Source organism: Ursus americanus, chromosome 6 (assembly GCF_024610735.1).
Source record: "Ursus americanus isolate L20-20 chromosome 6, mUrsAme1.1.p, whole genome shotgun sequence".
NCBI classification, from domain to species: Eukaryota; Metazoa; Chordata; class Mammalia; order Carnivora; family Ursidae; genus Ursus; species Ursus americanus.
The window spans coordinates 48,729,317-48,742,421 of NC_142132.1; the positions used below are offsets into that span (position 1 = coordinate 48,729,317).

A 13,105-nucleotide genomic window follows, 5' to 3' on the forward strand; every position below is an offset into this window, starting at 1 on the left:
GTGTTTCCCATGATGGGCTTCTGGGGCCCCAAACTGAGACAGTCCTTGGCCAGGTGTTTGGGAGAAGGGACAATGGGGTGGGTTTGGATTATTCTACTGATGTCTGGTAGCCAAATGCTGAGAGGACACAGAGACAGGAGAATGAATAATAGAGGACAAGAAGAAGGCGAGAGGGAGCCAGGAAAGTGAATGAGGTCTACTTGAAGGAAGTAGGGGCTCGTGAGGAGTCTGGGCCCCCCTTCTGGTTGGGGGAACAGTTGTCACAGACTAATCTGGCTCTAGTTCCAATGCAGGAAACCTGTCTGTGGAACTTAAATGCTATGGCTTCCCTTAGAACTTTTCTTTATATAGACAGAGGAGTGCCACATACTTGCAGGTTAGAAGTGAATCACTAAGGCCCAAAACCTTAAGACTGCCTTCTTGGACCATAGTAATACCTACAAACGTGCATATTTCATAATGCTCACAGCAACCACATAAGGAAAGCATTATCATCTCCCTTTGCAGTGGGTGAGGAAACTAAGGAACAGAGAGGTTATGTGACTTGCCTGACATCACACAGCGAATAAAGGCTAGATTTTATATTTGAACCCAGGGGCGATTTGCTTCACTGGGCCATGCTGCCTCTAGAGATCATCTCCTGAGATCCCTTTCTGTTCTGAACCCCATGGTCCTATGGTTGTATGTTTTCCTCCACCTCTACCCATAAGTGGGGCCATTACACTGTGCACATGATGGAGAGGAAGAGAAATGCATGAGTATCACTGTGGGCCTCTCTTCCTCCTTATGCTCACCTATTGCTTCCAAGGGTCCGGGCCCCCCAGGGTCAAGAACCAAAAGATGGGGAGGGGACAAAACCATTTCTTCCTTGATTTTTCTCATTTGGTTAGACTAGAAATGCACTTACCTCTTGTACACTTGTAACAATGAGGGGCTCTCAAGGGTGGACAGATGGATTATTGACCAAAATGAGATTTGTGCCTTATTCGTGGGTCTCAACATTTTCAACCCCTTCCTGGGGAGTTCATTTCCTAGGTTACCAGGCATGGTGGTCTGTAGCAATCTACCAGATCGCCCCCCCCACCCCGGCAGAGCCTACCTGAATGGCATCTTAAGAAGAGCGTTCCCTGCCCTGGCAGACATATCCACCTGTTCCCTTCGGTTCCCTGGCTGGTCTGGGGGTGGTTTCTTAACTGTCAGTGAGAATTAGAGTAGTAGGAGCCCCTCCTGGAAAGTCCCATGTTAGATACACTCTCTGGGTTTATCTCAGAGCTTTGGGTGGGAGTGGTAACCTGCAGGAGGCTGGGTCTTCCTGGAGGGAGTTCGGGCAGTCTGCTTTCCACATGGGTTGTCGCCTCTGGATTGTAAGTGGGAGCCCTGAAGCCATAGAGGTTGGCAGAATTTATCATGCATTTCCACTTAAAAATGAAAACAGATACTTTACTATGTTCTTTATGCAGTGGTCATATTTTAAAGAGTATTCAATAATTTAGACAAGAATTTCATGAGCTAAGAAATACTAGAGCATAGTTCGCTTCCTGCCTCACTCTCTGTGCCTGTGATCACGTCTACTGGCTCATTTTCAGTCCGCAGATGTTCACCGTGTGCCTCCGTGCCCAGCACGGTGTGGGTTGTGTTGGGTGCCAGGGGTTCAGTGGTGAGCAAGCTCCCTGTGGGACCTGTCCTCATGGGTGCTGCAGTCTCCAGGAAAGGTTACAGGCAACGAGCAAGGCTATGACTGCTGAAAATACCAAGTACAAATTTTAATGCATGTGGCAGAAACGAAAACAAAAAAGACTAAAATTCTGTCATAGAGCCAAACAGGGATGACTTATCCTAGAGAAGTCCTGGGAGGTGCCATTTCAGAGGAGGGCGTGGTATAGCCCTTTCTGTGGCTGCAGACCCCAGCTTCTGGTGCTCCTAAGCTGAGGAGAGCCAACACCCCAGTTTCAAAATTCATATTACACGAACCCCTCTTACAACCATCGGTCTTTGCTTCTACCTCCATGGGCCTAAGTCTTAAAATCTTGCTTTCCTCTCAGGCTCTGCTTTGCCTGTACAGTCGTCTCCGCTGACTTACTGGGAGAGGGCATCCTTCCCTGGTTTCTTCTTACTGGGTTCTTATTTAGTTCACTGCCTCTTCTCAGATCAGAAATAGTCGCCTCATCTCTCTCCGTGTGTCCTTATTCCTTACTGAGACCACTTTGTATTCCCTCCTGCCTGGCCGACTTAAAGTTCCATCTCGTTTTCTCGGCCCCCCTCAAGCTTTGCCCACTGTGGTTCTAGACCACTTTTTGTTTTTAAAGGATTGGGATCTTAAAGGAGCTACTGTGCCCGAGCAGGCATTGCAGCTGACCCTTGAACAACCCGGCTTGAAGTGCATGGGTCCATGTACATGTGCATTGTTTGGGATAAGATAAATACAGTACAGTAAACGTGTGTTTTCTCTTATGATTTTCTTGACAACATTTTCTTTTCTCTAGCCTACTTTATTATAAGAATACAGTCTGTAATAACTGTAACATAGAAACTAGGTGTCAATGGACTATGTTCTTGGTAAGTCTTCCGGTCAATAGTAGGCTATTAGTAGTTAAGTTTTCGGGGAGTCAAAAGTTACATGTAGATTTTTGACTGTGCGAGGGTCGGTGCCCCATGTTGTTCAAACGTCAGTGGTATTTCTTTACAGAGACTCACTTAATCTACCCCAGAGTCTATCCTCTCCCCCAAGAGAGCTAGCGTGAGTTCTGCCTTCATCACCGTCCGTTCCTCACGTGATTACCGAGCGCTCGCTACGCACAGGCACCGGGAACAAATGTAGTCACACCCATAGAGGTTTTCAAATATGCCACATCTCTCTTGAGCTATGCATTACATTATTTGGCCACCGAAGTGATTGGGGAGTTCAAACTCAGAGCTTATATCAGCCTCCCCTCTTGGTTCCCAGAGGTGACCGTCTTCCTACAATAACATTTCCATCTCAACTTGTTCTGATAAGGGCTGACTCCAGCACTTGGGAATAGGATGTGGGGTTAATTTGTGTGATGTTGTCTTGGGCCCGGTACCATGAGCCTCCTTTCCTTTCCTGTCTACACACAGCTTGGGCAACACTCCCTCTCCCTTCTGCACAGCCTGATGTGGTGGGTGGGGGGTTACTCCTGTGGGGGGTGTTTCCTATAGGATGCCATTTACGATTTCTATATCACAGACATCACTCTGATTGAAATGTGACCGAGGCTTTGCATTTCACACAAACTTCTATCCCTTGATAGGGAAGCCATTCAGCCCTCTCCTTGCATGGCCACGTGATTCGTGGCCTGAACTCCCAGCAATGTTTTCAGATTCCTCGATTTTAAAAGCCATAAATTAGCAAATCATCAACATATCACCAGGAAGGATCATCTGGTAGCCATTCTAGTCAGAAGGAAACACAGGCCCCAATAACTGATCTTCACAAAGATATGAAGAACTGTAGACAGACAGATACAGTAAATAGGAAGACAAACAGATAATTCAAGTTGACAGACCATCTTGGACTGATTAGACATTCTGCTTTGATTAGCATTAAACTTTTGGGGGAGGAAAAAAGAATTGAGATTGCCCTAATACTTTGGAAAAATGACCCCTTGACTACTTCTGAAATTCAGAACCGAGGGGCAGATACCAAAAGCAAGTGTCATTAGATGCTGTATCGTATAATGTAACATGCTAGGTATTCCTTTCTGATGAGAGGGGTCTCGGTGGGTGTGGATGTGGGCGCTTCTTTCTTTGCATCTGCTTTGGATTCTTGTAAGCCACATCTTCAGTCCCTTTCAAACTTGAAGCTCTATTTAAAGAGACTTGGATGCATATTAAATCAATTTCCTGATAATACTAATGGAATGAAGGCTTGTCCCCCCTCTCCCCCCTCCACTTTCTTCCCTTCCACAACACTTATTAAAATGTTCCAGCTATTGTTCTGAAAACAAGAATAGAAATGTAGGTGGGAGATGAACTGTGTACCTAAAAAAATAAAAAAAGTCATATTCAAACCTAGACTTTTGCTCTCAGATATTCTTTCTTCCATAAAAAAACCCATTCCAAATATGACTTTTCTAATTATAATCCCCGAAGAGTCTTTCTGCTCCATCTCACGTTCGGTTGGGTGAACGCTCGCTGGGTAGGTTCCGAATCTACAGAACAAACGCCACCCTCCAAGAGCGAGTTGCCGTGTTTTCTGTCTTCCTGCTGTGTCGTTCGTTGGGATAGAAGTCTTTCCAGAGCTGTGCACCGTGCTTCCTAGCAGACTTGGGGTTTGTCCTGCTGATGCTGCAGTCATACACCAGGAAACTTTCTAGCTGTCCAAGCTCATTGTCTCTTTCTATTAAAAGAACTTTAGAGGCTGTTGCAATGTGAGGCTCATGGAAACCTGATTCTGTGTCGCTCAGGGTTTGAGGCTGCACATCTACTCTGAGTGTTGGGAACAATGACCTGCTCCCATCGCAGAACCATGGGATCTGCTCCAGATGTGGGTATCGATTGTCAATAAAAGCAATCTTATATCCCCCCATATACCTTCTTAATTAGGGGACATGGAGGCAGTTCAGAGATAGATTCATGCCCATCTCTGTGGGAGGTTTTGTGACCTTAGCCACTGACCTCAAAGGCAAATGCCAGCTACGCTGTAGAACAGATTCAGGGAAGTTCCCATCCCAACATGTTTGCTCGGCTCACAAGTATGTGAGCCCCTGCCGTGTTCCAGTCACTGTGCTAAGTGCCGTGGTTAAAGGGTGAGCAAGAACACGTGTTTCTGCCCTCCTGGAGCTTACCTGAAACTTGGACCAGTCAGAACCACCCAGGGAACAAGTGGCAGCTAAATGGAAGCTTAATTATGTAGGAGCGTCACCCCAGTGGAAAGCTTTTGGGCAGGAGTTTTCTTCAATGAAATGGTGAAGGCTGCAAGCTTTTTAGAGGGAGTGCTTCTAAAAGCAGTTGATAATTCATATTGTTGAAATGTACCCATTGCAGAGTTTGGGGCAAAGGTAACAGCAGGGTCATGTGTGCCTCCAAAAACCTATGGATCTAATGATGGACCCAGTAAAACAGGGATGCAGAGAGACTTGGGAGGGTGGGGAGCTGCTGATGCTACCCCGAGTCCCCTCTTTTTCATCCCTTAAGGTGTCCCCCAGTGGTGTGTTATGCCCCAGCAAGCCCTGGAGCCTATGGACTCCTCCCAGCTCTTATGTGTGTAAGAGATGATGGAGGCCAGCTAGAATGTTGGGTCTACTCGCAGTGGATTGGACAGCTAGCAGTGTGTGCTAACTGGGGCCACACCTTTGGGTATGGCTGGGGAACAAGGCCAGGATATGTTAACTTGATTGTCTTTATGGGAAGGTAGACCCAACAAGATATGCTCTAGGGCCATGATGCATGATTTACCTGGGGTGTTAACAGGGAGGTGGGGCTCGCTTTGCAAATCAAAGCTAACATACCTCCCCTCTACAAGGGCAAGTAAGAACCGTTTCTTTGCATGGACTTATTTTCCCTCTATTCCACCTTCAGCCCTGAAGGATGTGGTTGACCTTTGCCTGAGTCTTCTCTTCTCTGGGTGCCTTACGTTCAGAAGCAGCGCCACCCAGTGGAGACAGGCAAATCTGCTTTGATCTGCATAGAGGAAAGTGCTGTTCAGTACCCGGATTTCACTGTAAGAGCAGAGCACCATCTAGGATTGGAAGACTCAGGTCGAAGGAAGACTGACTTACCTGAAAATGGCCAAAGGCCACCAAGCCTGCAGTAATGGGATGACTACAACGTGGAAGGGCCAGGGTGTTGGGGAGACACAGTGTTATTTGTGAGAGTCGGGCAGTTATGGAATTGCGTACTTAAGATGGCCGTATAAGTCCTCTTCCAAGAAGGAAGGAAAGGAAGAGGGGAGAGGAAGAAACCAAAACAACACCAGCCTACTGGGTCGTTGTGAAAATTAAGTGAGACACTAACGTGAAGGTAAACAACTCTTCCAGTTAGGGGCTCTTCAGTTATAGACAACAGAAATGGATTCTTGCTAACTCGAGCAGAAAAGGAATTTCTTTGGAAGGTTAGAGTACCTTATGGAATTCAGAGGAAAGCTGATGAGCAAGATCTCAGAAAGGACATGGTTGAGCCAGCCAAGCTGCCCTGGGACCCAGCAAGCAGAAACTCAGGGACGGTCATGACAGGGTTTTGCCATCAGGGTGGATCCCACCGGGACTTAGTGTCACTCCATTCAAGACTGAGAAGCATTGATTGGCCTGGCTCAGGCAGGGAAACTTAATTCAAGGTTCCAAGACTGTATCCGACTAAAGAGGACTGGCTCCCCAAGTTAAAACTGAGGTGCCATTGACAGAAGAGAGGGTGTCTGCTGGACAGGTCAATCTAACCAATAGCTCCTACACTACAGTTCTCAGAATTTATTTATTGATTTTTTTTAAAGATTTATTTATTTTAGAGAGAGAGACACACACACACTGAGAGAGTTGGGGTGAGGGGCAAAGGGGGAGAGTCTCAAGCAGACTCCATGCTGAGCCCGGAGCCTGATGCGGGGGCTCAATCTCATGACCCTGAGATCGCAACCTGCGTGGAAACCAAGAGTCAGACGCTTAACCAGTTGCGCCACGCAGGCGCACCTCTGAGTTTATTTTTAAGACTTGGACTGAGGCCCCCTTTAGGCAACAAGCTACAAGAGATGTGTGCTCACCTGTGTTTGTGGTCTGGTTATGGAGATCTAATTGTGATCTAGGATAATGGAGGCGTAGACACAGACCCCTCTGGTGTGGTTTAGGTCCTGACCTTCTGCATATGGTAAGATGCACCCACTTTGTGCAGAAAGTTCTGGTCTGGTCAGGACAAGTCAGTATTCACTGTTGGCCCTACCAGTGGTCTGTCCTGTGACCTTGGGGCTCTGTTTTACAGAGGTGCCTTTGCTGCACTGTTGGGATCTATTTGCTCAGCCTTCTGCCCCTGTTTAGGGAAACAGCAAAACAGCCTGTCTCTTCCAGAACAGCTCTATTGACAGCTGGATGAGATGATTACTTTATTCTCTTCCTCACTAGGAGGGAGAAGGCATTTCCTTTCTTTGTAATTAGCAAAGTACTAGCTGTGGCCCTGGGTAGGAGATTTTCTTATCTCTAAACCTCCTTGGGCTTTTCGTTTGCTTGTTTTGTTTTTTCATTTGTTTTAACCGGAAATGGCTAAAGCCTGGGTTTGAGGTTGTGACCTTAATACACATTCACAGTTGTTTTGCTTGCATTTTTATCCTCCTTACACGTACTGTTCTCTCACAAGCTCAAAACCTGGTAGTAGATCTGAGGCGGCAGAATCAGCCAATGATCTAATCTGACCATCTCGCGGTTGACTGTTAATTTTCTTCTACACTTACAGTGGTAGAGCGTGGCCAAGACAAGCACACCTTACCAACCAGTCCATTGGTCGGCAGATAGTTCTGGAAAGCTTTGGGGGTCCTGACTGAGGTCCCAAGGTGGGGTAGAAGGATGGGACCCACACAGCCTAGAGCTAGCTTTTGTTGGCCAAAGGTGAACTCCCCTATGTGGAAGTCAGTTCCTTTGGGACAGGCTCTCAGTACAGGAGGAAGTGGGAAGGCGGGAGTTGGATCAGCCTCCTTCCTTTTGGGCAGTGAGGTCCTGCACCTCAGGGGAAAACCTGGGTAACTGTCACCCTGAAGGACATGACCCAAACCAGGGGAAGCTGTGTGACAAAACAGCCAAAGAAAGTACCACCAGGTGATAATGGAATGTCAAGCCCAGAATCTGCCAAAACCTCAGCTTGCATGAGAGTCTTGGAGAGATAGTTATGTGGACGCTGAATGGTTCAAATTCAACCTTGGAGGGGCAACGTGAACTTAGAGTGCTGACCACTGTGTGATTTGGGTTGTAGGGTCTCTCGCCACCCGTACCCTGCTTTCTGTAAGATAAAATGCTGCTGAATTCACTTGACAAGTCCTTCTTAAAATTCATTCCCATCAAGCCAGTGGCTACCAATGGTGGGGGCGGGGGGGGGCAGGTTGGATGGAAAGAGCATGATTAGAAGTCTCAGCAGAAAGACAGAAGAGATTCTAGCATATGTATTTGATATAAATATGATAGTTTTACAGAGACATCTAGATCAATATATGCCACGTTTCATCTACCTCTCTGACAAAGGGAGCACAATGTACTCAGGGAAAGCTGTATAGGATTTTCAATTTACCCTGTGTGATTTATTGTGACAGGATAGCTATGGGTTTTTTAAGTTCTTTATACTTGTTCCAGTAAAAATGGATATAGTATCTTTAAAAATAAACAGCCCAGAGCTGTGCCTTTTACATTGTCTTCCTAGAATGAGGCTCTGCTAAAGAGAGATCTGAGACCTCCCTGCCCTAGGGGGAGCAGGGGGGACCACGACCTGATGCAGTCAGATTTGCCTCAGTCCTGCTCTTTGGCTGTTTCGAGGGGATGGGGTGGTGGGGAGGGTGAGCAGGGAACTGAATTAGGAAGTATTGCAGACGTCTAGACGGTACGCTGGTGGCGTGAGCTAGAAAGGGCAAAGAGCTGGAACTCGATGGGGGGATCCATCACTGTCTGTGGGTGCAGTCCACTCCGTCTGGGCCCCTTTGTTTTTTAGTGACTGGCCCCCGTCTACTGATTCCCAGTTCAGGCTCCTTTCAGCAGTATCAGCCTTCCCTTTCTCTAGAAGGCATCAAAGCGAGGGGGTAGGGCAGCTCTTGCTCTGCTACTCACCATGTACTAAATGTCTGGGCCTCAGTTTCCACATTAAAATAATAATGCAGGCACTAGACTGAACATTCTCGAAGGGCCATTCTGATACTAAGATAAACATAAGTCTATGGAGTGGAGCCCATCCCTGTCACGGTTCCCTTTCTCAAGGCTATTGGCTCTAAGCAACACTTCCCAAGACTTCTTAAAATTGTGTAGGTTTTAGTTCTCATTTACTCAGCTCAACCTCCATGGGTCTCTGGAGGCCTCATTCACTGGAGACTTGAAGAGTTTGGGGGCCCCCCTCGACACCCTCCTCTTATGCCTCTTGCCCTATCACCTCCCCTAAGTCGTCCATTCTGAAAGGCACCAGTGGAACTGAGCTCTAAAACAGGTCCCAGCTCCACAGGGGCATCCTGGCTTCCCTCCGCCATCTCCAGGAAGGAAGTAGACTGATGGAGGAGAATGCGTGGGATTTCGTTCTAGAGGTGGAGATGCTTAATGATGGGAGAGGTACACCCATATTCATTTAGTGAGGATGTACCCATGAAAAAAGCACTTAGTAGTTTGGTGAACCCTGTTAGAGTTTGTAATAGTCAAGCATTATTCTTACTGTGGTTGTCACACTCATCTACTGATGCCATGTTTGCTCCATGACACACAAGTGTTACCCACCCCTAATTCGGTCCAGCCTGTGTTTACGGAGCCCTGCCTCTAAACCAGGCGTGCTTGCTTACACTGGATGACTAACTCTTTTACACATGCCATCTGCTACTATTCTGGCATTTAAGATGCTTCTTCATGCATCTGAGGGGAATCTTTTAATCCAGCCATTAACATTAGTTTATCCCAAGAAAGATTTGTTTATAGAACTCGACAAAATTAGAAAACAAAGAAGTCCCATCAGATCAGAAATGGTTATTGATTTAGGTTTGTTGGCCATCTTCACAAACCACGTTCCCAGGCCCTATAAAATCCATCATTAAGAATGCCAATAGTGTAAAGACATTCAAATCCAGAGCCACGTTGGGAACAGTGTTAGTTACCATCATAGTGTAACTTTCCTAAATAGTCTCCATCGTCAATGGATCATTTATCTTTGGGATCCTTAGGCTGGTGAGGCGGTCCTGGGCTGGACATAATATATAATGTCTAAAATGGATATCTGCATCGCTTTGCCATCCCTTGGCTTGCCAGATTGTGTGGCTTCAGTGTCAAAAAACCTGGATTAGAGTTTCTGCCATCACTCAGCCTTTGCTGCCTTGACCACGTGCAGCCAGTATCTAGTGATGCCACCAGCACTGGGATGTTTTAAGTGCAAATCACCTCTTTCCATCACAGTCCCAAGGCTAAGCCTCTCTCCTGGCCCAGTGAGGACCCCTCCAGCATCCCCTCCACTGTGTGACCAGGAGGACATCCTGCTGGCCCAGCCCTGCCTGCCATCAAGGAGCGGAAGCTGAAATACTCCAGCCTCTGCTCTCTGCACCCCATCACTTTCATCTTAGTGAGCATTAGAGCCGGGGACCTGGGTCACATCCCGGGCAAGTCACTTTCTTGCTGTGGGATGTCAGGCGTGCGACTTAAGGAAATTGAGGTTAAGAGAGGTTATCTGCAAAGATGCAGATTGTAGGAACATAGGGTTGTTTGAGGATTAGGTGAGATTCCAGGGGTCCTAGAGCACTTTACATCTGTTACCTACTGATTTATAGATATCACATGAATCCAACCATTTAATACTGCTTACAATGGCCCAGACCCTTTACTAGGCCTTTCACATGTATGATCTATTTAAATAAATCCTCAAGATAACCTCATGAATCAGCCCCTCTGAGACTCTGACTTTATAGTTGTAAAATACAGAGTTGGTACCTTGCCTAAGACTATTCGGTTATTTAGTGTCTGAGCTGAGCTAACACAGGGCTATCAAAGCACGGATCTCACATGGTAGATCTGTAGGTACCATGGAAGCTGGCGGAGATATTTGTGGATGAGGGTCTTTCCGGCATCCTTCAAATCGTGCACCGTGAACAGCCATCACTCTGCATCCAAGGAGGGCACACCCCGCTCCCAGTCTTAGAATATTTTCAATTGTATTTTCAATCACCGAGGATACAACGAATGCTTCTTCTCTTCTCCCAGCAATAACATCCTCCCCCCAACTACTGTCCCTGGAATTTTCAAAAGTCTTGATAGTATTTCTGGAAAACAAATTTTCCCCTTTCACTGTCCATCCCTTGTGCTCCTGCAGGGCCCCCTGTGCTCCCTCAGACAGGCTAGTGGGAGCCGATCTTCCAGGGCAGATGCTGAGTTAAAGAGGTGACTTCTCCCCATCCGTCAACTCTAACTGCATTCAAACATGTTCAATATGTGGGCTTCTTGATAACTTCCACCGCATGGAAAACAAAATGGAGGGAAATGATTATTGGCACAAAAGGGGGAAGTCATAAATCTTCAAATCAGATATAGGACAGATTGGAACAATATGGGTTCTCCAAGGTTGCCGTGATAATGTACCTAATAACTCTCCTTGGGCAAAAAGGCAATCTGCTTTCAATCAATCTCGCTTTTTCTGAGCAAAAATACCAATTATGTTGAAGGAAGATTTTTTTTCTTCCTTTTTGATAAAGGCTGCTCTCCACCCAGAAATCATACTGTAGCTAAAAGATATATATTCTCAATTGTCTAGAATGGTATTGGACAGCCAGCATCAAATGAGAAAAGTCAATCCTTTTCTCCTCTCCTCTCCTGCCTGCATTTGTCTACTTCTTAAGAGAAGTGAAAGCTACTTAAAGGCTTAAGGGACAATATTGATTGCATTGGAATATATTTTATATGTACCCAGCACATTTTCAACTAGGAGAACCCTGACTCTTTCTAAGGCTGAATAAATCAGCTGGCGGGGCCTTTGATTCAAGGGTGAGAGGGTGAACTCATCTCCTTCCCTTCCACTTCTCACACATCTGTCCCAGAGATGAATGATTTCAGAACAGGGAGAGGGAATGCTGGCAGATGTTCATTCAGTCCTTTGCGTACAGGATGGAAAGGATGAATGTTCAGGCATTTCCCCGGACCTATCATTGATTCGAGTCCAGGTTTGAAAAATCACCAGGCTTCTACTGATAGAGAACTTTGCTGTGCCTGGGGCAGGAAGCTGGCCGGGTGGTATTAACCTCTCAGCTCCCTCATCTATTGAATGGGGATAAGGAGCTTGCCCAGGATTACAGACATCCTTGGTGGCAGAACAAGGAATCCAGTCTGGCCTATTCTCATATCCAGGTGAGAGGGAGGGCCCCCACCACACATCTGTCCTGTGGAGGTGCCCATACGTCGGATTCATGCTGGCCTTGTTCACAGTCATGGAAGTCAGCGGGCAGAAAGCATTAGAATTGCCCCCATGTAGCCCCAGATGGCAGATCAAGAGGGAAATCCTGTGTCTTGGTCACTTTCTGAACGCACCTGGCAAATTCAAAATCAGAACTCTTATGCAAAACATGCAAATTCATTTGCAGCCTGTTTTGTCCATATCAATACACATGCGTTACAAGAAATATTTTAAGAGATGACAGGATAAAAATGTATATAATCCAAGCATTCTGTTCACGTCCCTGTTCTGACACACGGTGTATTTCTGGAGGGAGTTAGTCATGTGGGCTTGGAGCACTTGGATGGGTGGCCAAGGGACCTCCCTTAACCTGGCCAGTACGGCCAGAGAACAAAGTGGTCGTGTTGGAATGTCTCTTCTGAGGCAGCCAACGGGCAGTCTTTCCTCCCCGTGATGGCCGCTGCTTGCCCGGCCACTGAGTACGGCACCGTAACAATAACAGTCCATAATGGTGATATTATTAACTGCATTGTGCATATTATTGATTTACTCCTTGTTCTGCATCATTATCCTTTCACCAATGAGTTTACTGCCTTATTCTCACATACTTAGTCAAGCACCAAATTACAACGAAAGGGCAGGCTCTTGTAATGGCATCTAATGGAACATTGCGTAAGTGATCATCACTTCCTCCCATTATGAGCTGCCTCCAGCCAATGAGCTTTCTGCCTTATTGGAATGTGCACAGAGCAATTATGAGGTGCAAGGGGCCTAGCTATTCTAAATTTTTTCCCATGAAATTACCGTGCTTCCGTGTTCGCCACCTGCCCATGTGTCAGAGCCTGGCCAGGGATTCAGCCTCTGGCCCTAGCAGCCCGAGAGGCACAGGGACCGGGGCTGAGCCCCTTGCTACAGTCTTCTTACTTGAAGCCAGCAGGTTTCCTCTTCACAGTCGGGCCCCAGCTTTGGGTCGTGGGGCTAACGCTTGCACCAAAGGGTTTAGTCCTGATGGAGCATCAGATAGCAAATGTCAGTGGCCACAGGGTAGACAGATTGGTTC

General features: G+C 46.8%; 1 protein-coding gene across 6 annotated transcripts in view; it reads left to right on the forward strand.

Moving 5' to 3' along the window:
* Window positions 1-13,105, forward strand: part of KCNMA1 (potassium calcium-activated channel subfamily M alpha 1) — a 710,872-nt gene that overhangs the window by 496,857 nt on the left and 200,910 nt on the right. The gene's annotated exons all lie outside the window — the stretch shown is intronic.